Raw genomic sequence first — 26,710 nt, forward strand, 5'->3', positions numbered from 1 at the left:
AAGGGCTGTGAAAGGGGTGAGCCTGCTCTGAGCCGCCTGCTCTTAGAGCCTCAGCCCCTGCTGCGTGCCCGCCCCTTCCCCGAGTCAGATCAGCTCATCCAGCTGATGGAAAAAAATGAGAATATTTATTCTGGTGGAGGACTGGAGGGCTTGCTGATCTGACAGGAGACCGACTCCAGAGAACTGACATATAGTGCAAAGGAAGTGACAAGGCTAAAGGGCAGTCCTCTTTACAGGGGCAGCTGGCCCTTCTGAGCATCAAGCCTACTGTTAAACACACCCCAAGCACATACCCTATCCGTAGCTTCAAAAACGGTCTCCTAGCTTGGCTTCAGTACAAAGCCTGAAGCAACTTCATAGCTCAGGTGACAGCAAGGTCATGAGATCAGCATGACCACATACATGTCCCGCGCAGTTTGAGGTGTCACAAAACAAATGTGGAGCTTGTAAAGCTGCTGGAAGTGCCTCTAGGTTCTGCCTGTTCCCCCCCAAGCTGTGCTTGCATAGCGTTCACAGGGTCATCCTGTTACACTGCATGCAGAATTGATTCATCTGAAAAAAGAAACAACCAAACTCTCAACGGTATTTTAAGCATGTTCCCTGCTTTGCTTTACAGTACAGTTGTATACCCAGCTGTATGAGTACTAATGAGAAGGAAGCATACTAGTGGGAAGGGCAAGAGCCTTAAACAATCTCCCTCAACACAACCCCAGAACATCCACTTTGTTGAAGATTATGGAATAAATAGTCTCTTTTTGCTTTAGCTAAAATTGCTAAGCTTAAGCTGAAATTACTTCTGGTAATTTTCTTCTCAATTCAAAAATATTTATTGCCACTAGAAGCACAGTACCACACAGCTCTGCAGGCTAAGTCCTTTTCCTACGAATTTGGTGCTTAAACTCTACCCACTCCTGTTACTCCTGTCCTACACAGACAAATTCATGCATCTCTCAGGCCTGCTTACTGTTGCTGCTACAGGTCCTGCCATTCCTCCCTCACCAGCGCATACCCTCAGAGAGTAAATTCTTCTCTGCACCAAGCAACAACCACAATAAATCATATAAAGGACATTCTCCATCATGAAATGTATATGGAGCTGAAGCTGTGGAAACACTAAAGCAGGGTAAGTCTTTCGGATATCAGCTTCTGTGGGAAAAGAGCCACCTCTCCCAATACTCTGCAAAGAAAGTAACAAAACACTTGTGTATACCCCTTCCCCACAGAGCAGGCACCGTGATACCCGTCTTTTTCTCCCCTCCTCCTTTTCCTTTTAATTAAAATGTTTATATGCTACTGGTTTCAAATCACTGATACCCAAGCTTTATAGGCTTCAAATGTTAATCAGTAAGATCAAAGAGCGCAGCATTTAGCAGGATTAAACACACAAGGTTTAGCAGTAATCTCTCCCCATCCCCCCACGAGAAAAAAAATCCCACACAGAAGCCAGCCTTCTCTTCATCTCTCTTCCCCAAAGAAAAAGGTTTGTAGAATACTGGTTGTCCTCATACTTCCAAGTTGTGGTAAGGAAAGCAAGCAGCTCCTCACATCTGCTACCCCAGCTGAAGTAGCGTCTTGTGTTCTGCAAACACTCCTAAAATTCATGACTGGTATGGGAAGGATCCCTCCCAAACGCTAACGCAGAAGCAGACGAGACCACCCAAACAGCATTCTGCTTCTGCTGCAGAACCAAACCAGAGACAGTTTGAACCACGCTGATGAGAAGCGTTTTCAAAGCTGGCAAAGCGAAAGCAGAGCATTCAGTGTAAGCGACTCTCTTCACTGTCAAAGACCAACGCACTGACAGATTTCAACTGACACTCACCTCAAAGGAGGAATCCAATTTTTAACAAGCGATTAGAATATTCCCTCCTCTATCATAATCACCTTTATAATGAAGCAATTCAGCACCCATTTAAAGTAGCACCAGTACTAATGGTCATCTTCCCCTTGTGCTGAAGAATCTGTGCTGCTTCAAAATATACAGCTTTGTCCCAGGCACAAGTAAAAGCAAGTTTTATGTAGACAAAAATACATTTAATTTTACAGCATGTACTGGTACGGATATCTGATTCCACTTGTATCAATGTATGAAAAGGCATGTTGGTACAAAAAACAATAAATAGGAAATGCATTCCTCTACAGGCTTATCAAAACAAACAGCAAAGAAAGGCTTATGAACAGAGCTCTGCTGAATCCTGCTGCAGAAGTTACCAAAGCACTGCCTGTGTTCAAGGATACCGCTTCACAGCGGAATTTACAGACACACAGCTGCTCAGGTGTCCTGCTGAAAGCAGGGCACTACGCAGGGTATAAAGCACTAGACTCACACATTAACAGCAAGTTACAGAACGGTCGGTCCCATTTTCTTTTTACTCCATTGCTCTCCCCCAAAAGGCCCCAATTTACATTCACTGAGCAGTCACTTGTAGCTGCTTTAAGGCACTGACATGTCCCAGCAACTTGCTGTGGAGCCAAGAACTGGCAGACTTGAATAGGGGTCTCAGTCACTGCAGCTCAGCCCAGCTCGCCGGCTGCAGTCAGACATGTCATTTCATCCACAGCTCACCCTGGCTAAAGCACTACAGCTGGTTCAGATTTGCCAGCATAGCTACATGTGTAGTTACACTCTGACCCAATTTCATCAGAATGCTTCGAGTTAAAAAAGCGAATATGGTTAAGGACGAACTATGCAAGCAGCTCTCAGGGCAGCAACCTCTTTGTTCCTGCACCAGAACACACAGCTGCTGCATTTTTCAAAACACAGGAGTTACCCAATTTCTCAGCACCAAGAGAATCCATGCATTTTAAAAGCTTTCAATTCATTCTAATAGGCCTCCAGTTTTCTTCCTGCTCACAACTAAACACAGGCTTTAAGTTGCAATTTGAACTACTGAAGCAGAACTTATACAATGACTTCATATTGAAAACAACACATCCAAACTAGTGACCAAACACTTACATAAGATGTTCTCTCAATTCACCTGACAAGTCATCCAATATCTACTTATGTTCCAGTCTCTTCCTGTTGAACAGCTTTTTTATTTTTGTTTCATGTGTAGACTTATTTTAGGCTAAAATCAAGCACTTATATTAGACACTTATATTTCCATCTTTTTGTAAAGAGTTACAGAAGTCTTTTCTTCTCTTCTAAGTAGTCAGCAAGTTTAAATCCTTCAGTATAAGAATTAAAATACAAATAAAGTTTGGACTCTCAAGAAAGCTACATTCCCTGTACAGCGTAAATCCCTGATTTAAGATGGCAGAAAGGCTGCAAAAGAATCACAAGTGGAAAAAAAGAGCCACACAGGAGAGAAAGTGCAATCTCACAAGTGGCAGATAGACAGAAAAACGAGAGTTCAGGTGTTACGAAGAGAAAGAACATCAGCAACTTTCATAACTAATCTGAGGCAGGATATCTTTCTACCAAACGTTACATCATTATACAACCCAGGAACACTCGGTATACACAAAGCCTCCAGTGTATATTGCTAACAACAGCTGGCTGCTCTTGTGCTCAGGGTTACATGAGGAACAAGGGAACATTTCACTACCACCTCTTCACTCTTACTAGGCAAGAACAAAGATGCACAGATCCTACACTGGTATCAAGAAGATCACTGACAATAAGGATTCAGCTTTCTATGCTTGTCTGCATACACTATTAATAGATGTTACTTTGGAACCGTAGTTACTACACGTGGCCACATTCAACCTTTGCAAAGTACAGATTACTAGAACCGGAGACTAACTGCTATAAAACAGGGTACCTCAGAAACTCTCACTCACCTAATGCAAATGCATTAAATTACGTGCAGTGACCACTTAAAGTCCACAAACAAAATACAGGAGTATAAGCAAGCTGTTCTTATTTAATTTCCAGACTTTTTAGTATAGTCACCATACCAAATAAAGGGGCAGTTCCATGAAGTTCACTACTCTACCGAAGATTAATCCTAAATAAATAACTAGAGATGTAACAGGCACATTTTATTGACTTGTAGGAGGAATCACATTTTGTTTATGGGGGTTTTTAAAGAGGCAGAGTACAGACAAAAGCAGTTTCATGAGAGTGTTGGAATTCCAGAAAGCTGCCACACAGAGCAACCAGCTTTCACTATGCGATGGTGGGGCTTTTGTAGGAATGACCACCACTTTATGCTGGAGTATCTGGTAACTGCTGTGGTACCTAATAGACTAAAGGCAACACTCTGTATAAAGCTTTCAAGAATGTTCCTCCTATTTATCGTGTATCTCAATTTGAGCCTGAAGTAGCAAAATAGAACTCAATACGCCCGAGATTATCACTGTTAATACATTTAAGCACATACATTTGGACTTCTTAGTTGTTCAAGACTAACAGTACAGCACCACTAGAATTAGGCCCCTGCACATGACAGTATTCAAAATTCATGAAAGTCAAACATCATTTTTTCTCTGACTTAGAAAACTTAATAGCCTCCAATTTACTATTTCTTCCCCAGCAGCACAATACATTTGTAGGCAACCCCAGTTAACCCAGGAAACTCCAGCTCAGAGAAGTACATAGATGCTTTCACAAAGAGCACCACTAGCCTGTTCTAAGTTTCTGTCTCCTCAGTGACAACCATCAGAAAATCTAATCTGACAAAACTGCCTTTTTGGAGAGGTCAACCTGAATGCAAGTGAAAAAAAAAACAAACCAGAACAAAACCCACACACACCACAAAAGTCACTTCTTGGGTTCAAGAGAAAAAACAGCAAATAACCCCTGAAGCTGAACATGGTTGTTTACAGCAAGACAGAACAGGGACCTTCAATAAAAGATAACTAGTTAAACATTAAAGCACTGAGAGCAACACTGTACAGAACAACTATAGTTACTAAGTAAAGACAATTTCTGAGTGAATTACAGACCAAGAAAAGAGAACATGAGAAAAGAAAAGAGCATGTCACGTGTTTTGGGAAGCTGTTTTTGTACTGGTATCTCTAGGAGAGTCATGGAGAGAGTAGTCTAAGAGGCATATCTGCAGAATGCAGAGAACACCGGTCAGCCACCTCACTGGTCATGCTGTCCCACCCAAGGCACTGTATGTTCACACACAAGCCAGAGGACAGACGAAAGTGGTTTTCTCCCAAAATGTGAGGCGGTACTTACTCAGTTTAGCCTACCCAGACCAGCCAAGATTTAAGGCCAGAGGCAGACAGGCTCAGCAGGTCCATTTTTGGAAGGTGGCTGTCTTTATGACAAGACTGCCACAGAATCCTCACATGAAGTTACACTTGTGATAGAACATGCAACTACTAATAAAAGAGCATACTTATATGTAGTGCTTGCTCTGGCGTCTCTGCTCAAGAGGAATAAAAATCGAGGAGTTACACCCATTAGAAAAATCAAACCATCTCAGTAATTACTTGTCAGCAGTCTGCTACGTCAACTCACACAAACCACAGTTGCCATCACATGTAGCTGAACCGGTGTCGAGCCACACGAGTTGCAGATACTGCTTGAGGAGCCCTCTTTCCTCTAGAGTTTGTGCCATCTCATAGCTGTACTTTGGCATTAAGGTGCCTAAGCCAAATACGGCAGGAATATTCAAGTTGTTCTCCACATTTCCACACAGCCCTATAAACTTAGAGTTTACTCGAGTTTTGTCAGATTACAGAAAGCCTTCTTTTAAAATGCTACTCTGAAACAGACAAGGCCAGATTCTGCTTTCTTTGGCATCATATATTGAAGTCGGCCATTTCAGAAATCCAAGGTTGTGTAAAATTAGAATCAGGAGATTCTAAAATTCTCTACATTCCCTTAAGTTACCAGACCAAAGTTTAAGGGATGCAGAAGGAGGGCAACTCCACAAACTATCTTTGACGCTGTATTTTAAAACAGGTTTAGCTTTAAAAAATGATGAAAAATAATCTGTAAGAAGGATTCAAACACTCACAAGATTACCCATATAATTACCAAAAGAATAGATATAGATTCAGTAATCGCTTCTTTTGAGCTTCAGTGAATAAGTAATCTTCTCACAATACAGCATGTTTCACTTATTTTAAGCATATCAAACCCAGAAGAGATAGAAGCCGCTTTAACACGAGTTCCCAAAATAGACAGCTTCTTGTTAACAAAACACCTGTTGCTGAGAACTGACAGTAAGCACAAAACACATTACAATTTGTTTTTGTAAACAGCACTATGTAGAATTTTAACTAGCTTATAATGCTACAACTCTACATGGACCTAATGCTAAGGGAGGTCATGCTCTAATATCAGGGTTCCTAGCTGTTAATAAATAAAATCATCATCATAATTTCTGACTAGGGCATCTTGAATTCAGTGTAACTTCCAACAACATTGTGATTATCATGCATGATGTGTTGCTCTATTTAGACTTCTGCACTACGTCTAATTTCAGTGTTCAAAATTACACAATACCCTTACTGTGGTTTGATGGGGAACTCAACCTAAAGCTAAAGCCTGACCAAACAAAGAGGATATTTAGGGACAAGTTTTTGGTAGAAGTATGATGTTCCCTGTGGCAAAGTTGCATTCCTCATCTTTTGCAACGCACTTAAATTTAGCCAAGGGACTCAAAGGTGCTACTTTGTTTTAATCCTAATGCTATTCTAGAGATTTCTGTTGTTTTGGGTTTTTTTCCCCCTTAATTATTCCAATCACTAGGGAAGCCAGCTTACATGTTCCCAAACAAGTTACTGGGTGTCTAAATACTAAAATCTATCACCCTGCACAAAGCATAGGAAACTATTACACAGTTGATCTGCAGCCACCATAGGCAAGTGATATTTATCCATCACTTAATATACTGTCAAGTTTCACTGAAAATACAAATACATCAACTCACTGGTCACAATATGAAGTTCTGCATCTTTCCTCAGTTTCCTCTCAGCCATCACCTTACACTGCCTGCAGCTCTACAATGTGTAAACGTCCAAGTGAAACCAATATACGTGCATCCAATATGTATTTATACGCAACAAATGCAACGGTTTCATGATACAGGTAATTTGTGGCTTTAGACAGTTCGGCCACAGTATTGCTGGGCCAGGAACTGAACTACTTTGAGACTTTGTTCTTCAAAAGCCTGGACTAGTTCCTGCATCCGCGTTATGGTGCCGCTCTACAGCTCTGTGCCAGAAGCATCAAGGTTAACAGTGCTCTGCAATGAGAAAGCGAAACTACCCAGTGTCAGACCTAACTCTAAGCCGTAGCCTCAGTCATAGTGCATGTCAAGGAAAAACGCAAGCTGTACACATCACCAAGAGGTCGGAGTGAAAATGAAGTGTGAGTTGCCTTGTGTCAGCCTTCACTATCCGAAATGGTGTCAGGTTAGTAGATAAGGGACTAAGGAACGATCAGAAATTTGGAGAGCATAAGGCACACCCCTTTCTGAAGGTTTCCAAAACTACACTACTTGCTCAGATGGAGAGGTCATTACACTGTTTAGGAAAAGCTGAAAAATTATTGGAAGAAACTTGACTGAGGACAACTGGCATTTTTCCCACTGCTATCATGGAACAGAAAACAGGGGTTTTTTATATTTCTTTCCCAAGCCCATACAGAACAGACTGCATGTATTTCAGTTTCTCTGACAAGCAAGCCAGAGCTGACAGCTTTCGAGTAAAAGGCTGCATTGCACACATTGTGCTTTAATCACCAGGGCATCCTTTTTACCCAAGACTCCAGGTACCGCTCTGTAAACTGCCTTTCTGATAACCAAGTCTGCTGTTCATTCTGTTTCCAGACTATGTGAGCATGCATTTCTAGTAAAATGTCTCCCCCACTTACTGTCCAGAACACTCAGATCAGCAAGTTAAGAGCACAATAGCCTAAAAATAGCATGGCTGGATGCCACCGTTTCCCCATTTATTATGATGGTACCTTTGTACAGAGTTCTTCTACAATTCTACACAGAAAAACACAGCCATAAATGGCTTTAAGGGAGGGACTTTTATCCAAAAGGGCTAAGCTGTTAAGCAGTGCCGTGGGATTCCCCCTTTTTCCTCAAGCCACAGAAATCTGCATTTCTGGGAGCACTTTGAACAATAACTCTTTAAGTATATCTGACTTCTCTTTCTCTTTTTATCCTCTTGCCATAGCGATCATATTCTGCCATAGAACAGATCGACACACGACAGAGTAACAGCACTTTCTAGAGAAAAGAAAATGCATGATATAAAGGAGAAATATACAAACATACAAGATGCAAGCCAGACCTCTCCCATTATTTTGCTTGGCATATTAGCGCCTGTATCACACTTTAGAATGGACAAAGAGGGAACAAAATCTGCTCACAAGATAGCAAGCCTCAACTGTCAGCAAGACATTCCCTTCCATTCACAAACACCGGCCAACAGGGCTTCTATCAGGAAACAATGGAAAAAGAGAGCACAATATATATTTCCTTTTATTAAGGCATAAGGTCAGAAACAAGAGGGAGATCAGCAAGACCAATGCCCTTCAGCTTGGCCTAAAGATCCATTCACAGGCACCGCAGTTTCAGCTGCTGCATTACACTAAGCTAAATCCACAAATACGTCCTTGCTATGGCTTGAAAGACAAAAGCCCAGCGCCCTAACACTGTCTCCCAGAAGTCTCTTCTGTGTCACAGTCCTTCTGTGAGGACAAAAAACCCCACACTACTGTTCAAAAATATTAGTATCCCTTACACTAAAAAAATCACTAATTACAACCTATAACGCCAGGTTTCAAGAGAAGACTTTCCTATTTCAACAACTAACTTGATGCTGCAACACGCATTGTACACTGTATATGCCACCCTGTGTAAGTTCACCAGACACAGCTATCAGACCATACAAAGAAATTTCAATAAATTCTTCATCTCAGGCCTTGACAGTCTGAGAAATTAAGGTGTCAGAGCTGCAGCAAGGGCAGAGGTATTCCTCAACAGAGCAGACTGTTATTTGAAGCATCCTGATTGTGCAGTGGACGATCAGAGGCAGAAGATAGAAGGATAAGTAGCTAACGACTAATCAGGGATTTACTTCTATACAGAATGACTAGGTATAAACTTAAGACAATGGGTCACAGGAACTTTATGAGTTTGCAGAATAACAAACTAATTCTTGCAGTAAAAGAGACCATAAGTAGCACTCAAAAAACTTCATAGACACCAAGTTAGAGAAAAACAAATGCAGGAAGGCAACACAACCAACTAAGTGACCAAAATGTGAAATTAGATTTTTTGTTGTTGTTGTTGTTTTCCAAAAAAATTTTTAAAGACAGTCAATTACTTCACTGCTATGCATAGTTTTAAATTGCAATCAAGGCACCAAGTCAAGTTTGACTAGACTCATTAGGAAGGCAAGAAGAAAAACCAAACATGCACGGCTGTCAGGCCAGTCCACAACGAATCAAACACTCCTTGATTTCAGCCCTAGTCTCAGCCCCTGCATGGTTTGTCACACTCAGCTGACAATTTGTTTGTTATGTAACTAATAATACACCTACCTTGACCTATTGTTACCAATGCTGCCTTCCTCCTCTCCTAGGATACTTTAAACAAACCCCATGAAGATACACTGATATTCAAAACAATCCTACTGAGCAATTCTGAAGTCTCTTCCCTAAAAAATGTTCCAGGTAAGTCCTTCCACATTGCCACATTTGCGAGTTAGTAATCAAATGGTATCGATACTATAAAACACTAAAATGATTAGTTTTCTAGTTACTTTTCATCAGCACAATAACATTTGTTGGATAACTAATTCTAATTAACACCTACAAAATCACTTTATTCAAGTACTTAACACCAATATTCAACAGTACGTCACACCAGCATGATTTGTGGATAGCATAATCCCAACATAAGAAGTCTGGCGAAGTTCACATAGAAAGCTCTCCTTTATCAGCAACAAAAGCTACCTTTTGTAAGCTTCTCACCCGATTCTGAAGGAGCCAGGCAGGAAGGACCATCTCCAAACGTTTCAGTTTAACACTTAAAACACAGCCCCTTCTTCTGCCCCTACCTTGATAATGGTGCAGATTCCAATGCAAGGTCATTCTGTTGCACAGAAAACATTCTGCTATGTGACAATGCAATGTAACGTTAAGGCCTTGATTCTATACATGATTTTAGAAGAAAATCTTAAATTCATAGAGGAGGTAGTAGAGAAACAATTTTATCCCTCTTCGCAATCTCCTATCTCCCCTGCCACCCCATCCTCAAGAACAGCATGATCAACAACTCATTACGTGTTTCTTTCTGACAATCTGACTCCAAGATAGCCTGTTGTATAAAAAAGTATGAGTATGTCCAATTTAGGTATAGAAATTCTACATTTTTGCCTGCAGAACTGGTGGTTGTCTCTCGCCTCTCTTCCATTTTAAGAGGAAAATATCTGCCTTCCCCATCCAATATCCTGCTTTCATCAGCCCAGTTACATTCAGTGGCACACACACAAAAGCTGCCTAGCCTCCTGCCTTGTTCAAGCTAATGGTGAAAACTTCAGTCCTTGTTTAAAAAAAACACATCCACTGCAAAATGTTTAAACAAGCTGAAAGCACCCCACTTCTGTCCTCAAATACACTGCTATTATGCTCCCACTTCAATTTGATTATTAAGTTTCTATTTGTTTCCCTACTCCTTCACACAGATAAAAATGCATCAGCATCATGAATCACAGGACACACCAGTGCCGTGTTGTCTTAAACCTGGAGCGAGTCAAAACCGTTCAGGTGGTTGCTGGGGCCTGCCAAGTCAGCCACACTGTTTATAGTTTGCTTCTCTAGATACAGGATTATTACGTTTCAGACTAACAAACACCATACCCCGAAGGTTAGAGTGCTGTGATGCAAACACACCCTGACGGGGCAGAATGGCTGAGCAGGGGTGGTCTTCAGCATGGAGACAGTTTCGGTTTCTGCAAGACTGCTGAACCATTCAGTCAAAGGAAGAGCTATGCATTTAACAAAACTGCTACTTAAAAAGGAGCTATTTTTAGGAAATATTCAACATTCATTTGTCTAAGTAATACTCAAAAGATTGTCTTGAGTTGATCTAAATGAAGCAGAAGATGGATCAAGTTAGGATTTAACTCAGTTTCTCTCAATGCATAATTTAATAGCCAAAAAAAGTTACTTTTCAAATGAAAAAAGCCTCAGTTTCTGTCAACAACTGGAGAATGAGAAAGAAAACACAACTTGAGCAAAGAGAAGTGATTTTTACACTGTCAAAGCTTTGTTTTTGCTAATCTCTATTTAGCTCAAAAGCCCTATAAACACAGTTGGAAGAAGGGATCTGTTAAAAATATATCACCCCACCCCTTCAATTAAGGGCTGAGAAGCTTATGACACATCTGAGACATCCAACAAGAACAGGGAAGAAGGACTTAATGTTCCTGATATTTCTAAAGGTAAAAAAATAAGCAGGTTTAAAAATCCCAAATGTTTTATGCCTCTGTTAAATGGATTTTAAAGCAAGAACAGATCCAAGCTATTTTTATTCCTTTGTAGGTCATGTGTAATTAACTGCTTATTTTCACAAAACCTTATTACAGTGTAAACATCACCAGTCAGATCATCTGCCCCACCCAGACTGAGCTCCACACACCAGAGGAGGCCAGCTATCTCTGTGAGGAGCCCTCACATCTGCACGAGAAGGCTGTCCCTCCAGTACCAACCGACCTGCAAATCACAGCTGTACTCACCAGCAGCTCCTTCACCCCTTCACCCCGTCTTTCCTAGAAACTGCAAGCAAACTAGTTAACAGGCCTAACCCCATGCCTAGAACTATGGGCAGATGTCCCTTTTTGGGTATAGCTGAAACTCTAAGATGACATTATTTCTCTCCCCCACTCCCACCTTGGGCATGCAGCAATTAGCAAAAACGATCACTAAACCACTTGGGAAATAGGGGAGGAAGAGGAGGGGAAGAGGGCCAGTTGGGTTGGCTCGAGCCACCAATTTAAAACAATTTAAGCTAGGCTAGTTGACTTTGCCTCCAGTGCTCACATGACCCACTGCCAGAAAAGCAGCCAGAGGCCCCTGCGCGTAGCAGAGGGCACTCAGCAAGCAGGGACTGAAGCCCACACCGTGTATACAGGACAGACGGCCGCGCTGCCAAAAGCTCCAGGCATATTTCACAGGGATCACCCCACAGGAGGTACACAGCCCTCTTCAAGTAGTATGAAACAGAACCAGACTACGGGGTTACCATCCCAGCATGTGGTGGGCCACCCACCTGGTGACCCTGGGAAGTGCCACCAGCTGCTGGTGGACTATACAGCACAGATCCCCTTTGTCTCAAACAGGGGAGATAAAATTGGTCCTGCATTTTGTACTCAGGCTTACAATCACTTTAAGAATCTCTTGTTCACATCAGAGATGTATATTCCATCCTGGCACAAGCAGCAGACACAAATCCCATCGCACACAACACATTCACAGTGTTTAAGATCTGCAGTTGGAGCATGTGCAGGAGAAGGTTTTAAGAATAAGAAGTGCTGGAACAACCAATCGCCGTGTGGGGACAACACAGGTCCTGCCAACGACAGCTCTGAATGCAGGCAAGAAACATTTGCTGTAACCTGAATACAGAAGTTGTACAGCTGTGCCAGCAAAGTTGTATGTTTATCCTTTAGGGCAGATCTGCTTCCTACAAACAGCCTGCATTAGAATTGTATACATGGGGTGAGAGAGTTAAGCATTTCACTTCTGTATTGAATAAATCAGGAAAATTGGTCCCAGATAATACATCTTCCCTAAGTTGGGGGGCAGAGGGGACCCGAGAAGAATGGCTACTCAGCCATCAAGCAGTATGAACCGAGTTGCCTCATGTATTCAGCTTTTTTCCTGTTCTAAGCAAAACCAGCTTTTGGCTAAACATAGTATTTAATAGCACACAGTTTACTTCCTCTTGTTTCAGCAAGTCTAATACACATACTCATAATATATAAGCTTATATAGAAATTATAGCAACTATACTATTCTTCTTGCCCTCACCTGAGGCATCTGATCTAGCTGCTCAGTCTAGGCCCAGTGTCACTTGTAAGATAAGATATTAATCAAAACCCAGGTTTTTAAATACTTATATATCCCGGTCTTAAATACCTCCCCGATACATGAGATCTGGCCCACGTCTCAGCTAAAAGACCATATATAGTCACTGCTCATTCTAAAGTAGTACTTCCAGGGCTTAAACACAATCTAGAATGTTAAAAAAAGTGTTAGAAACAGATAAAACAGATAGCAGGAGCGAATTAGTAATTCAGACCCATAGGCCACTGGAGCATGGCAAGATGCCAGTGTGTCAAGACACTGACATACATAAAAGTAATCCATACCCAGCATTTGGGGAGAAAACAAAATAGCTCAATGTAAAACTGAAAGCATGAGGTATACTTTAACAACTACGCTTGCTTACATTCAGTAAAGGTCTAAGCAATTGTTTTCCACTGTCATTTGGAAGATTGTTGCTCATTTTTCACATCCATTCTTCTATCATCTTGACTAATCCTACAAAACCGATCAAACTCCTCAGTCTCAACAAGTCTATGGCGCCATGAGCATATCTTTCCCATTCCCAGAAGCAGCTGTATATACTTTTTTTACAAAAACAGGAAATATTTAGGAAAGTAAGAAAATATATTCACCATTCTGAAAGCACTGTCCTGTATGTGGCCTCACCAAACATATTTGTCAAAGATACAGAAAGGATGGCAATTAAAAGAAAGTCTTCATTCTCATAGAATCCCCCTGCTTCCCAACTCACCGCTTGGTGCTCTCCTCCCTCCCTCACACCCTGTCCCACGCCACCAGTGGCAAATCGTACTTTTCCTGTTCCTGAAGACCCTTCGGAAGCAGAAAGTGTCACAAAAAATACTATACCTGACAAACCTGGTACAGACACTGAAAATAATCTTCCCTTAGAGAAAACAGCTGCTATCATTGGGCAATACAGGATTCAAAAGAGATTCTGACCAACTCCAAAGAAAAAAAAAAATCTCCCCGCCCCCCTTTTTTTTGGCTGGAAGGGTAGTAGCTGCAACACACAGAAATAACAATTTTCCTGCCTGTGTTTGTCACCAGAGCTCTGACAAACCCAGGTACTCTGAAAAACTGATTAAAAAAGAAGAGAAACATTGCCATGTTTAACATAATTTTTACATATCTTTGTTCTACAGGCTAAGGACCTGCGAGACAGTCATCAAGAACAAATACGCAGACTACAGCACAGCAGCCTTCACAGATACAACAAAAGACAATTTAAGACAGATGACTTGGAGCAAATGCTATCACTGAATAATCCCACAGCAGCTGTCATAATTAGTTAGCTCAAACCTCCTCAGAATCAGCGAAGTCAGAGTTAAAACCCAGCTCCCTTCCTGCAACATTGTGTAACTCCAAACAGCGGCATTATCCTCGCTATTTTAGAATTAACATTTCTCTGTCGGATGAGGTGGAACGACTCGATCCTTCCACGCAACGAGGCCCGGTGCAAGCCAACAGCTGACAAAAGAAACTCGGTCAAGTTTGAGCCCCTCAGCACCTTATTTCCTGTCGAAAGAGCCCTTTTGTTCTGCTTCCCTGCATAAATGTTAATATTCTGCCACCATTAGGCAACGAAACGGCGAGAAGCAGCCCCACGCACGTGAACTTCGCTGCCCCAGAGGGCCCAATAACGCCGCGCGACGCGATTAGAACCGGAAAATTCCTACCCACAAAATCTCCACAATTTTCTGTTTGCTTCACCCCAGATTAACTTCACTTGAAGCTCTACTTCGGCGCAACCTAGCCTGGACGCGGAGCCCCGCCTCCCCGCTCCTATTGGCCGAGGAGGGGGAGCCCCGCCCCGCCCGCCAGGCTCCGCTCCCCGATTGGCGGAGTGGCGTATCCATTATTTAAAGAACTTTTCCTTGCTAGCAGGTTAGGCTGGGCGGGTTAGAACACCCTGGGCAAGCTGGTTCTTAAAGGCACAGGCCCCAGCTCGCGGCGGTGACAGCCGCCCACCTCCGGCACCGGCGAGCGGCCCCTCCGCGCCTCCCGCCGAGCCCCCGGCGGGGCACCCGGCCCGGCCCGGGCGGGAGGAGCGGAGCGGTCGGCGGGGGGAAGCGCTTCTCCCGCCGCAGCTCCCCAACGGCTCCGCTTGCGGGGCGAGCTCGGACGCGGGGTCTGCGCCCACCCGCTCTGCCCGAGCGACCGGAGCTGCCCCGGGGAGGCCGGGCACACCGCCTCACCCGGTAACCCCGGCGAGGAACCCGCGGGGCTGCCGCCGCCCCCGGCTCCCGCGCCGGCCCAGAGCGTGAGTCAGCAGGAGCGGAGCCCAGCGGGAAGCGGCCGGCTCCGCCTCGCACGGGACCGCGGCTCCGGCCACACGGACTCCCCGTGCTCCCCGCGGCACCGAGCCCGGTCTGACGGCCGGCAGCACTCCTTGCCGCACGGCTTCCCCGACACGAACACCCGCCGCCCGGAACGGCAGCGTTTCTGTGCCCCCCGGGGGAACACCGCTGCGGCTCCCTGCCCACCCATCCCGCGAAAAGCCCGAACACGCGAGGGGAGCAACACCAAACCAAGGCTCAGCGAGGGTTGCACAAGGGCAGACGCGACTCCTCGCTGGAGGGAAGCCTGGCCCCGTCCCGAGCCACCAACGCGGGGCAGGGCCAGAACAGAGTCCGGGTCCCTTCCCGCACCCCAGAGCATCACCATCCTCACGCCAGGCTCAGCAAGCCTGTCCTAGATCCAACATTTTCACTTGTCCAGTGCAAAATAACTGAAAATGTGAAGCCAGAGGAAGGCAACAGCACTTGCCAGCACAAGCACATTCGGGTTGTTTTCGTGCTGTGCAGGGGCAGAGAGGAAACCCCCTTCTGTCCTGGTTCTTGCCCCCCTCCCTCCAGCCAGCGCTGGGGCAGGCTGCCTTCCCCGACTTCACCCACACCACAAAACCGGGAGCTGTTTCAACTTCCCTGGCGCAGATTCATCAAGTCCGAGACAGTTTAGCACACTGCTTTACTGCAAATACCACCCAGAATGAGGAAAATGTTTACAGCTAAGTACTCCCTTGAGCTGCGACACGCACACCAAAGGAGCATAAGAGCAACCTTCAGGAAGGACATTTAATTCCTCCAAAACACTCAAACAGCACATTTTGTGTTATCTTCTGTTTCAGAGCAATCTATCACACCACAAATTCAAATAGGACTGGAAAGCAGCAACTCACATGGTTGTAAGCTGGAAAGACTACAAGAACAGAATTAACAAGATTTACACAGCTTCCCCTACAGAACCTAAAACACAAGCTGAAAGAACCAGACCTTAACCCTTGCACCTGAATCCAGTGCCCTGCAAGAGTCAGTGCTGTGAGAAGTTAATCACAGTACCCCTGAGGATAACTGTGAGGCCATGCTACATGACACACTTTTGACCAAACATTATCGAAGCAATCAAAACCAAGAACATAGTTCATGCAAATAAAACGTACCAGTAAAGCGTCCTCTGAGTATCCGAGTAACCAATCTTGGAAAGCTTCAGTTTAGAGTAGGTTAACTTTAGGCCCACAAAAACAACAGCAGAAGTCACAAACCTTATCAACCAAACTTCCTAGTGCTAGAAGAGGACACGATGATCCTAAAGTCAGTGTTATTGTTTGGGTACTTTCAAAAGGGGAGGAGAAAAAAACCCCAAACCAAACACATCACCCCCAAACTCTCTATGTTGCTGCCACAGAAGTCTAGCCATCTCGTAACTGCAATGGTGACAAAAACTAAATTGTATCATCAAACATCCCACACTTCAGCTCATGCTTCTGTTACACAGGCAACCAGCAGCTCCTTATCACTACAAGGGAGAAGCTCCATCCCTCTTTCTCCCCACCTTTCCCCTCCCAGTCATGCAGCCTGGCCTGCTCCCTCAGCCCAGCTCTGGTGCTCATCAGACCCTTCCACCTGCCTCTGAGTCACTGATCTGGCAGAAGTTTGGCCAGCTTCTGATAAGCAAGAGCATTGCTTGCCCAGAGCACAAGAGGAACGGCAAAGCAGATTCTCCTGCATTCAGAACTGACCTCCTACATTTGCTTACCTCTTCTCATTTAAAACCAAAAAAAGCCACCACACAACACAAAACTATCATACTAAGAATGCCCCAACAGTAATTTGCTACTCTCACAGAAGTAAAGATCCTCCAAAAAAATCTGTGGAGTATCCCAACTAGGTTTACAGTTGCCCTTACCCCACTGGACTAGAAATCATGGGTAAACACATCTGTATCTAGATGTCAGGAATCCAGACACAAAAACCCCTGCTACTCAAATTACCGTGCCATGCTGAAGGAGACCTAGTAAAACTAGACATTAAAAAGCCTAATTTATAAGCTCAGTTTCTGTAAGACAGCTATTTTCCCTGTAAACACACATACAGTTTGGAGAAAATGCTGAAGCACCATTTAAGGTCCAGGCTCAAGTTACGCCTTTGCTACTCTCACAAGATCTGTAGCAATGCAGAAAAAACTAAAACAGCAGATTGCAACTGAAAGTACATTAAGCAGGGAAGCTTTGACAGCGCTGTAAAAAGATTCAGCTTGCTGCCACTGAACTTTGCACTAAGGACAGTAACAAGAGAAAGCACCTGACTCTCGTTTGACTATTGTAATCACGGAACAGCTAAAAGGCCATTTGTTCTGCAGTCTTACACACACAGAAGACAGCAAGTTTGGAGGACTTGACAGCTCAAGAGATCAAGAACAGAGCCTTTCATCTGTAAGTCACCAGTTCAAACAGAGACCAGAATAGTAGTGATCAAAAGCTACATGTGATGGCTGTTGGAGGATTAGATGAAGAGATGGTTATTCGCTGTCCAGTTCCCAACAGTGTGAATTACAAGAGCTTTCTTCACAATTTTGCACCTGTTTTTCACAGTCTTGAATACATTATACCTCCTGGGTTCTGTACACGTTAATAAGTAGCAAAGCAACTGAACTGCTGCGTACACATACTGAACTTGCATTGTAGAAAAGGACTTTACCCTCTGGTTGTCAATTATGTCAGCTCTACAGTATGTGCTGATTTTTTTTTATTATTTTTAAACAATTATAGCTCTGACTTTTAGCTTTTTTATTACTACAGACAGCTTTAAAAGCAATATTTATCTTCCCATTCCTTTCACACCCTCAGATGCTGCAATCTTGTTCATAAACAGTAGTTCTCAAACTTGCTATATATTTTTTGTAAATATACCAATTTTAAAAGCACATTAGTATAGGAATTTCAGAACTCTGGCATTTCAGAAGCGATTTTGAGACATAAGTAATCATTTTTTACCAAAACTGAAGAATGTAAACTTCATGAGGACCATGTCTACTTAAGGAGGAGAAGAGGAAATCCCTGTGTGATGAAAGAAACATTCCTTTTCGTATTCTTATATGTTCTTCGATACATCCGTGTGCAGTCTCTAGAAAGTCAATTAGCAATAGCTCCTTTCCAACCTGACTTTAGTTTTAAAAGTCTGCAAAAGTACCTGGAATTTTCAGGCTGGATAGGCAAGATGAAAACAAGTTCACGGTGTATGCAGACTGAAGGTTCTGGAGCCCAGGTTCATCGTCCCGCTACAAACACCACTACCAACACCAACCTTCTACACAACTCTAGCAATACATAGCTCCATGGTTTTTAGTAGCGTGTTACTTCCCAAGAATGAAGCTGCTGATGAAAAGCCAAAGTCCTAAAAACTTCAGTATGCTTGGGAGTAACTAAGAAGGCCCTCACATACAAAGAATTCAACTTGCTATTCCAGGAGTCTAGAGAGAACAACATACCAGACTGATGAGATTTCAGTAATCGTGAAGAACTTGAGATTTCTCTTGCTGCTTTCAATCCAAGATGTACTACTGCACTGCAGCAATCAAATCTGGAAACAACAGAGAGGTGCATGTGGTAAATACTGGGTCTTCATCAGAGAGAACTGATTAGTTGTCTGGACAGCAGTACAGATCCACCAGACAGAAACACATTCCCCTGGAAGTTTTAGCAGCTATTTCAAACCACCCAAAGCTTTATTACCCTGAGAACTAATTGAAGTTCAGCCACATGTTAAACTGCAACTGATTCCTTCTATGTATAGTGTAAGCCATTGTAAGAATCACTCTCCCCCGCCTTATCTCCTGGCCTAGAGAGCTGCACATCTGTAACAGTTTTCAGTCACTCTCAGCAGTTGCCAAGTTGGTTTGGTTGGGGGGCAGGGGATTGTTGTTGGTTAATTGGTGGGTTTCTTTGGGGTTTTTTGTTGTGGGTTGTTTGGGGGTTTTTTTGTTAATCAGGACATGGAATAATATCTTGTACAGCTGCACCACCAAGGCCTCCAGTGATAGATGGCCACATCACTGACTTCAGAGTCCTTGAGAAAGGATCTAGACATTTTAAAAGACTCCTTGACACCAGATATCTTTTGGGTGAAAAAAAAAGTATACTACAGCTTCCATTGAAGTCAGCATGCTCCAAGTACATTTAAATGTAATCTATAATACTCTCTGTAGCTTAAATCAAGTATCTTGAATGCAAGTCATAGCCCATTCAGTATTTAAAAAAAAAAAGCTGCACAGCTATTAGCTGCCAAGAAAATGGAGCCAGAAGTTTGTACACTTACAATTCTCTCAGAAATCACACTGATTAATATAGCTGTTATAAACGGACACATTTTCACAGAAATAGGGATTACCTTTATCTGTAACCATAGCAACTTTTCAGTAGTTTGTGTTAATGCTACTCCTTACTTGCCACTACCTCTTTCAAGCTATTTGTATAAGGTTTTGAATGTGCCACCTGAGATCATAAAATAACAAGAAGTTGAAATGTAAACTTACATTCTTAGATCCCAGTCTTAAAAGTATATTATGTAACACACAATGCTGTTCATTTTTGCCATAAATTCACAGTTAGTCAAGAAGTAAATTTCTTTTAATGTTATTATTTTAACATGATTCATAGTTCTCGAGGACAAAAAATATTAATAGGTGTCCTATAAAATATATACAGGAGACAGTTTCCTCAGTAGTGAGGAATTTCGTCTCCTCTGTCTGGAAACTAGTAAACCCAAGGAATTACGCTGCTGGTTACGTCACAAACTTTGATATTCAGCATCACAAGGAACAAAAATCCTCCCAAAACACACTGTTATTTTGGCCTGAACAAATATGTAACAGATCAGAAAAGGGCCAGTCCCCTTGTTCTAGGTTAGGTGACAATTAATACAAAGAACTGGTGCAGGTACCTCAGCACTAGATAAACAAAACAGACAGAATTCAAAGAGCAAAGCTACAAAAGTTAAGCATAGACAGGAAAGAGATTAAGGGCGGAACTGACATATTTGCTTTCTCAACTGTTGAGTTACCATCATCCACAGTTCAGAAGAGGATTAGCACTCTGTGCAAGAACTTCTTTAAGATGACATCAGACAAACAACATCATTTGCTTGGAAGCAGGAGCAGGAAGAGAACAGTTTCTCCCCCCAAAGTTCATAGGGCAGCTTTACCAAGCTGTGCCCTTCGCTCTTCAGCGTACACAGACAGCTTGGCACAGTTAAGATGCAAGCATAGGTCCTTAGAAGAACGAAAGAAACCCAGCACGCTCTTTACTGCCCTAACTCTTATGCAATGACATCTGTTGCATGGCAAGTCTGGACAAACACGCAGGGAATGGACTGCGGAACACAACGGTGCACTTTAACTCTGTCCACGCAGGGGGAGAAGTAACTACCGTCGGTTTTGCCAAATGCCTCCACACTACGTCAGCACCTTTGGTAGAAGCTTCTGAATTTCTGTCGCCGCTGTTATTAGCGTTAAGGTAATTCTTGCTTTTTAAGCTCTCTCCCATCCTAACACCCTGTGGAAGCAAGAGGGGATGTTCACACCCCTTATCTACCACTCCAGGCTTTTCGCAGACGAGGTAAGTCTGGCTACATTCCGCAGCGTTCCCCGGCGAACACGAGAACAACAACAAAAAGAACTTTTCGTATAATTAAACCCAACAGGACGACAGCCCCCAGAGGCTTAAACCCTCAGTTCACCCGGAAGGGTGCCACAACACAAACCGCCTGTCGCTGCCCGAACCCCCCCGTCCCCAAGCCAGCCCCCGCCGCCGCACCGAACTCCTCGGCGGAGCGGACACGCACACCCGGCCCAGGGGAAGGCCCGACACGGGGCAGCCGCCCGCCCTGGGGCACCGCCACCGCCCCCAGCCCAGCCCCCGCCGCGTCCGGGGGGGCCGGACCCCGCCGGCCCGAGCCCAGCCGAACTAAAATAACGGGGCCGGGCAGAGAGGGAGGGGAGCGGCGGCGGGGGCCGGAGCGGGGCTGGCGGCGCGCCGCGGGCCGCCGGGCCGCCTCTCCCCTTCCACCCAAGGACACGAGTACAAACACCTCTGCCCCGGGATGGCTCCTGCGCACGCAGCGAGGAGCTCCCCGGCGGGGGGGACGAGGGGAGGAGGAGGAAGGAACGACCAAAAAAGGGAGAAAAGGAGCCCTGGGCCCGGCCCAGCCCCGCCGCCCCGCAGCCCCGGCCCCGCCGGGTGCGGAGGTCGGGGGTTACGGGGGGGGAACACCCCCTCAGCTCCCCCCGCCACTCTCCAGAGGCGGGCGGTTGGCCCGCTGGCCGCCGCCCCACCTGCCCGACCGCGGAGAGGGGCCGCCGGCCCCCAGCCCGCCCACCCGCCGGCCCCGCCGCACTCCCCTCACCTGCCTCCGGGCCCGCCGCGTCCCGCCGCCGCCCACCCGGCCCGCCTGGCCCCGCTCGCTCCTCACCAAACTTTTTTTCCCCTTTCTCCGTGTTTCGTTGCCCTCAGAGTGACGCGGGCGGGCACTGATTGGCGGAGCCGAGGAAGGGAGGTCGCGAGGAGGGGGGAGGCGGCGCTACGGCCCGCGACTAATTATTACAAGGAGACGGCGGCGACGTGAACCACAGAATGCTATTTAAAGGGGCAGCGGCCGGTTCTCTGTTTCCTCCCCCCGCCAGTGACCCGGGGGCGTGCAGGCCTTTGCCGCCGGCACCGGGCGAGCCCTGAGGCGGGCGGCGGGCCCAGGCTGGCGGCAGGGGGACAGCCCGTGAGGAGATCGCCTCCTCGCACCGCGCGGTCTCTCGGCCCGTCGCCGCCCGCCCTCCTCACTCGCCAGATAACTTCATTTCGCTGTGAAAATCCCGCGCAGCCGCCCCGCTGCCACTCCCTCTGCCGCGGGGTGGGGGCGATTCAGAGAATCCCATGAGGGAGAAGCTCTCCGGAGGGAGCGGGGTTGGCTCCTCCTCGCCGCCCCTACCCAAAGTCAGCCGCCGATCTTGAGTCTCCGGCCGCCTACAATAACGCCCCATGGCTTGCTTCTGGGCTGGTTTTTTCTCGTCGTGGGGCTCCGAGGCAGCACACCACGGCTGATTCCGATACAGAACGTGCTCACGCCGTGCCCGCTACGCGCAGTCGCAGGTGGCTGCATGCCATAGCGTGAGGGAAGGTTTTCAAGGTGAGGTTTAAGGGTGGCGAGTGGCTTGGCGGCTCAAGGCGCATAGGAAGGGAGGACAGGATTCCGGAGAGGTGAAACGTGCCAAATAAAAGAGGAATGTTATCTGCAGATAGCAGAGAGGAGCAGGCCGAGACTGGAGGGACTGCCAGGAGGTGAGCGGAGTTTGTAGAGAGTTTTGGAAGGGAAAAAAGAAGTGAGCAATTGTCAAGTTCAAGGGAAGCTGAGGATGGGTAAAACATCCATGTTTCCATTTCCTAGCAAAATAGAGAGCAGATTTCTAACTTTCTGGTCTTTTTATGAGCAGAGGAACTTGAAACTACCCTAGGGAAGGCATTGCAAGAGAACACGACAAGATTTCAGCCAAGATAAAAGTCCAAGCAGAGATCTTCCATTGGTAAGAGCTCACTGTTGCCAATGTTGCAAGCTGAGTAGGCAGATCCTTAAACCTGGCAAAAACACCTAATGGGAAGAAGGCCCCTAGTTTTTTTGGTTTGAATATTTGAGCTTGGATCAACACCAGAAAATGCTGGTGCAACCAGCATAGAAGTGCTAACATAGCTTTACAGCTATTTTGGTAGAGATTATTCACTCTTGGCTGTCTTCGCTGATGCAATAAGTCTTCCAAATGCCAGGCTGCATGAACAGAAGATGACCTGCATTGCATGTGGGTATCACAGCATTCCCCACAACATTATTTGGAGCACTTTCATGGTCTTGGCAGTAATCATAAGGAGCTGTGGGGAGTGATGATCACGTTCCTCCAAGCCTCTCCATGATCATCTTTTTTTATGTGATTTTTTTGAACCTTCGATTCCCTTTGGTTATCTTGGACTGTTTTCTTTGTGCCAGGTTTCATTTCATCGTTCGAAGTATAGATGCAGAATAGTAGGGTAGAACATTCACAGTGTCTGTTTGGAAAAAGGCCAACTGATTCTTTTGCAGTTGTGAGCAACCAGAACAACAGCTGGCAGTACAGCAGCGGGAATAAAAGAAGTAATGCAAACACTGAACAAGACGGACACCTCCTGCCAGGAGTTATTGACCAGCAACACATGGTGGAACAAATGTTAAGTTGTGGCATCACATGTCAAGGGGAGGCAGCAGAATGTGCAGATGCGATCTTGCTCAAGTTGCGTATGAAGTTTGTTTGTTTTCTGAAATGCCAAAATGAGAAACAAAAAAAATGAGTTACAATAACGCTGGAGTAAGTAGATGTCTTAAAGCATTCAGAATCAGTATGTTTGGTACGGTCAGAAGCTGCCACAACTCAAAAGAGGCAAACAACTGGAAATAGGGAACACAAAGTTTTATGTCATCTGCAGAAAAAGAGCCAGTAGTCAAACTGCCTCTGAGGGAGAAAATTCATAAGCAAGATGGCCACGCTCATTCTTGGGGTAGAATAAAAGATGCAGTTAAAAATTAAATGTACATCTTCATCCTCTGTGAATGGAAGACATAATATTGAAGAAATAGCATTCCATTTTCTCATTTGAGGACCTCAAGACCGTTAGGCTAAAAAACCTTGCTGAATTCAAGTAGGCTAAGGACAGAGGGAAGTGTACGATCAGAGAAATGACTGAGCTGTTAACCACGCAAAGAAGGGCATCCTTGACTCTGAGAAAGGGTCAGACATCAGCTAAAGAAGATGGGAAGTCAAGTGACCCTGAGCCAGCAGATGAAAACAGCAGCTTGTTTTTTGTAGACCACTGCAGAGAAGGAGTTAGAAGCTATTTGTCCACCCTAAATCGATAGGAATAGTTTTTATTTTTAAGAGCACACAAACGTTCAGCAGGAGTTAGGGTGGCCAGAAGCCGGTGGAGCTTGATATGCGATATCAAGGGATGCGATATCAGGGGATGTTCCATCTTCATGGAACAGCTTCATTCTACCAGGCGTGATTTTGCTTCAGCAGAGCAGTCAAACAGAAGCTCCAGATGGTGAAGTAGGCGATCCTGGTACAAGCTGAAACACCCAGGAAGGAGGTTTCCCAGCTGTGCTGGTGATTCGATGATGTATGGCGAAACGGAACAACCGGTGAACATTACTTCCTTATTTACAACATCACAACCGGAACAGTGTTTAATCTCCTTGACCTGCATTATTTAGATCTGCCTGTCATATTTTAAGGCTCCTATCACCTTGACATCTCAGCACAACTTATTTCCATGTTTTTAAGGGCCATCTATTCATATACCTCTTTAGAAATTGGCACAAATTTCCTGAAAGGAGTTTCTTCTGATTTTTACTCCCTTCTCCCAAATCCATTTACTCTTATCTGCTAACACAGAGGACCTTTTTCTTTGGTTCCTTTTATGTTTGCTTCTGCTATAGCAGCTTGTTATTTCTTTTGCTAAAGCTTTAGAAATCACTTGAGGAATCTTCCTAATGCATTCATTTTGAGGTAGATTTATCTTCAGAGCTGGTAAATAGAAAGCGTCTTCTTCACTTCAGTGGGCTTTGGATCAGATGTTTAGTGCTAACATAATTTCATTTCTTCTGATCTCATCGTTTGGGGCCCAGAATGCAGCCCCTGAGACTGCTGAGATTCTCACCATAGGCTTTACTGAGAGCAGAATCAGCCCCTACTTTGAGAGACAGCCTGTAAAAACCCAGAAGAAATAAATACAAGACTTTCTTGAAGAACTGAGTCTTAAATTTGATTTGATTTGCTTCTGAATCTCACTGCGTTTTTTTCCACAGCCACTTTGACCTCTGTTCCACACCTTACCTAGCAGGATGAGCTGGAGTTTCAGTTACCCAGGCCTACTGCAAACTGGGCCCAGCATTCATTTGGCAGTGGCCCTTCAAGAGCAGCAATGCCAGCTCTCTATTGCAAGGCCCACCTTCGGAGATCTGTAGAATTAGAGTCCAAATTCTGGTTGTATTTGCAAGCCCGGAATGCCACTGACTTCAAGGGGGTTGTAGGATTTTAGCCAAGAGCTGAAATTGGCCCAGGATCTTTTCAGATTCCCTCATGCTTCTGTTTATATGATGTTATCATCAAGAACTAACAGTGTGCTTTATGCTGCATTTTACTTTTAAATTACATAAAGGATATTTACTGTGCCGATGCTACATAGTTTGCAAGAAAGATGCACATAAGGAAATGAAAAAACACTGATTACCATTAGGATTTCCAGTTTTCAGCATTCATTTTCCAAAACAACCCAGGGACTATTTCTTGTCAAAAAAAACCAGAAATGAAAATCCCATTTCTTGGCATTTATGTATGGCATTCTGGAGTCTCACTCATCAAGTCTGTTATGAAAATGGTCAGAATAAAAAAGCCTCATGATATACAAAAGTTCAATACTCTGCTTTTATTTTCTGTATACTGGTTTCCCAGTCAGAGAGATGAGTCCATCCCTAAAATAACTTAATGTTTTTCTGCCTCTCAAGGGGTGGGATAAGAGAAGGAGATCTGGGGAAAGCTGAGTGATCGCAAAAGACAACAGGTAAAAACACAGGTGGAGGTTGAGAACGGATGGATCGAAACTGTGAAAACAGGTAGGCAGGATGCCAGGCACAGCGTGTCGGACAATGCCCGCTGCTGCCGGGAAGCATCCAAGCAGCCAGTGAAGCCAGGCCAGTGCTGCCCTGCCGGAGGCGTGGCACTGGCTGCAGAGCCAGCAGCTCACCGATACTCCTGGAGCTGCGAAAGGGACCTGGGAGCAGACGAACTGCTCGGTGTCCATTGAGAGCGGGGAGCAGCGCAGCGTGGAGGTCCAACGCTCAGCAGAGCTCCAGCCTGGCGCTGGTTGGAGCCACTGGGCTGCCCGGCAAGGAGGCAGATTGTTTTGCCACACGGTTAAAATCTGGGAGCTTCTTTCTAGATAGCTTTGTTTAGAAATCTGGGCTGGGACCTTTTAAAGCCTTAACGACTCCTTACTTAAGCTTTTAATATCCATGTTAAATAGTTCATTGACCATGGCCTGGTATTCAGAACAGTGTGCCATTGTCAGCCGATGAGTAACTTCAGGCAAAGAAATTATTTTGTACCTTTGTGCTTTTTCTTCTCCTGCATCTGCTTTGTCTGTGTAGATAGTGCAGTCTTTCAGGGAAGGAGTGGCTTACGCTATGCCTGTCTAGTCATTAACACAGCGAGCTTGGGTCTTGCTGAGAGCCCCTCTGTGCTCCTCAGTCCCACCCGTAACAGTAGCATCTTAACGCACGTCGGCCTCTGCATATGCTTGCCTTTCACCCTACTGTAGAAACAGCGTTTTAGTATTAATTACTGTTTAAAACTAAAATCTGGAGTCCT

At 44.8% G+C, this 26,710-nt stretch overlaps 1 protein-coding gene across 3 annotated transcripts in view; it reads right to left on the minus strand.

The window, feature by feature from the left end:
• ZFAND6 (zinc finger AN1-type containing 6) overlaps positions 1-21,780 on the minus strand; it is a 37,881-nt gene extending 16,101 nt beyond the window's left edge. Inside the window, exons 1-2 of one of the 3 annotated variants that reach the window (XM_075431315.1) lie at positions 21,676-21,780; positions 18,764-18,855 (exon numbers count right to left, since the gene is read on the minus strand). The gene's annotated coding sequence lies outside the window, so the exon portion shown is untranslated. Of the gene's footprint in view, positions 1-14,673; positions 14,743-18,763; positions 18,856-21,675 lie in introns of those variants that run through there. The other 2 variants (XM_075431316.1, XM_009943754.2) reach the window with 2 other exon arrangements.
• Between the last annotated feature and the right edge of the window lie 4,930 nt (positions 21,781-26,710).

The sequence above is a fragment of the Opisthocomus hoazin genome, chromosome 10 (genome assembly GCF_030867145.1).
Source record: "Opisthocomus hoazin isolate bOpiHoa1 chromosome 10, bOpiHoa1.hap1, whole genome shotgun sequence".
Classification (NCBI taxonomy): Eukaryota; Metazoa; Chordata; class Aves; order Opisthocomiformes; family Opisthocomidae; genus Opisthocomus; species Opisthocomus hoazin.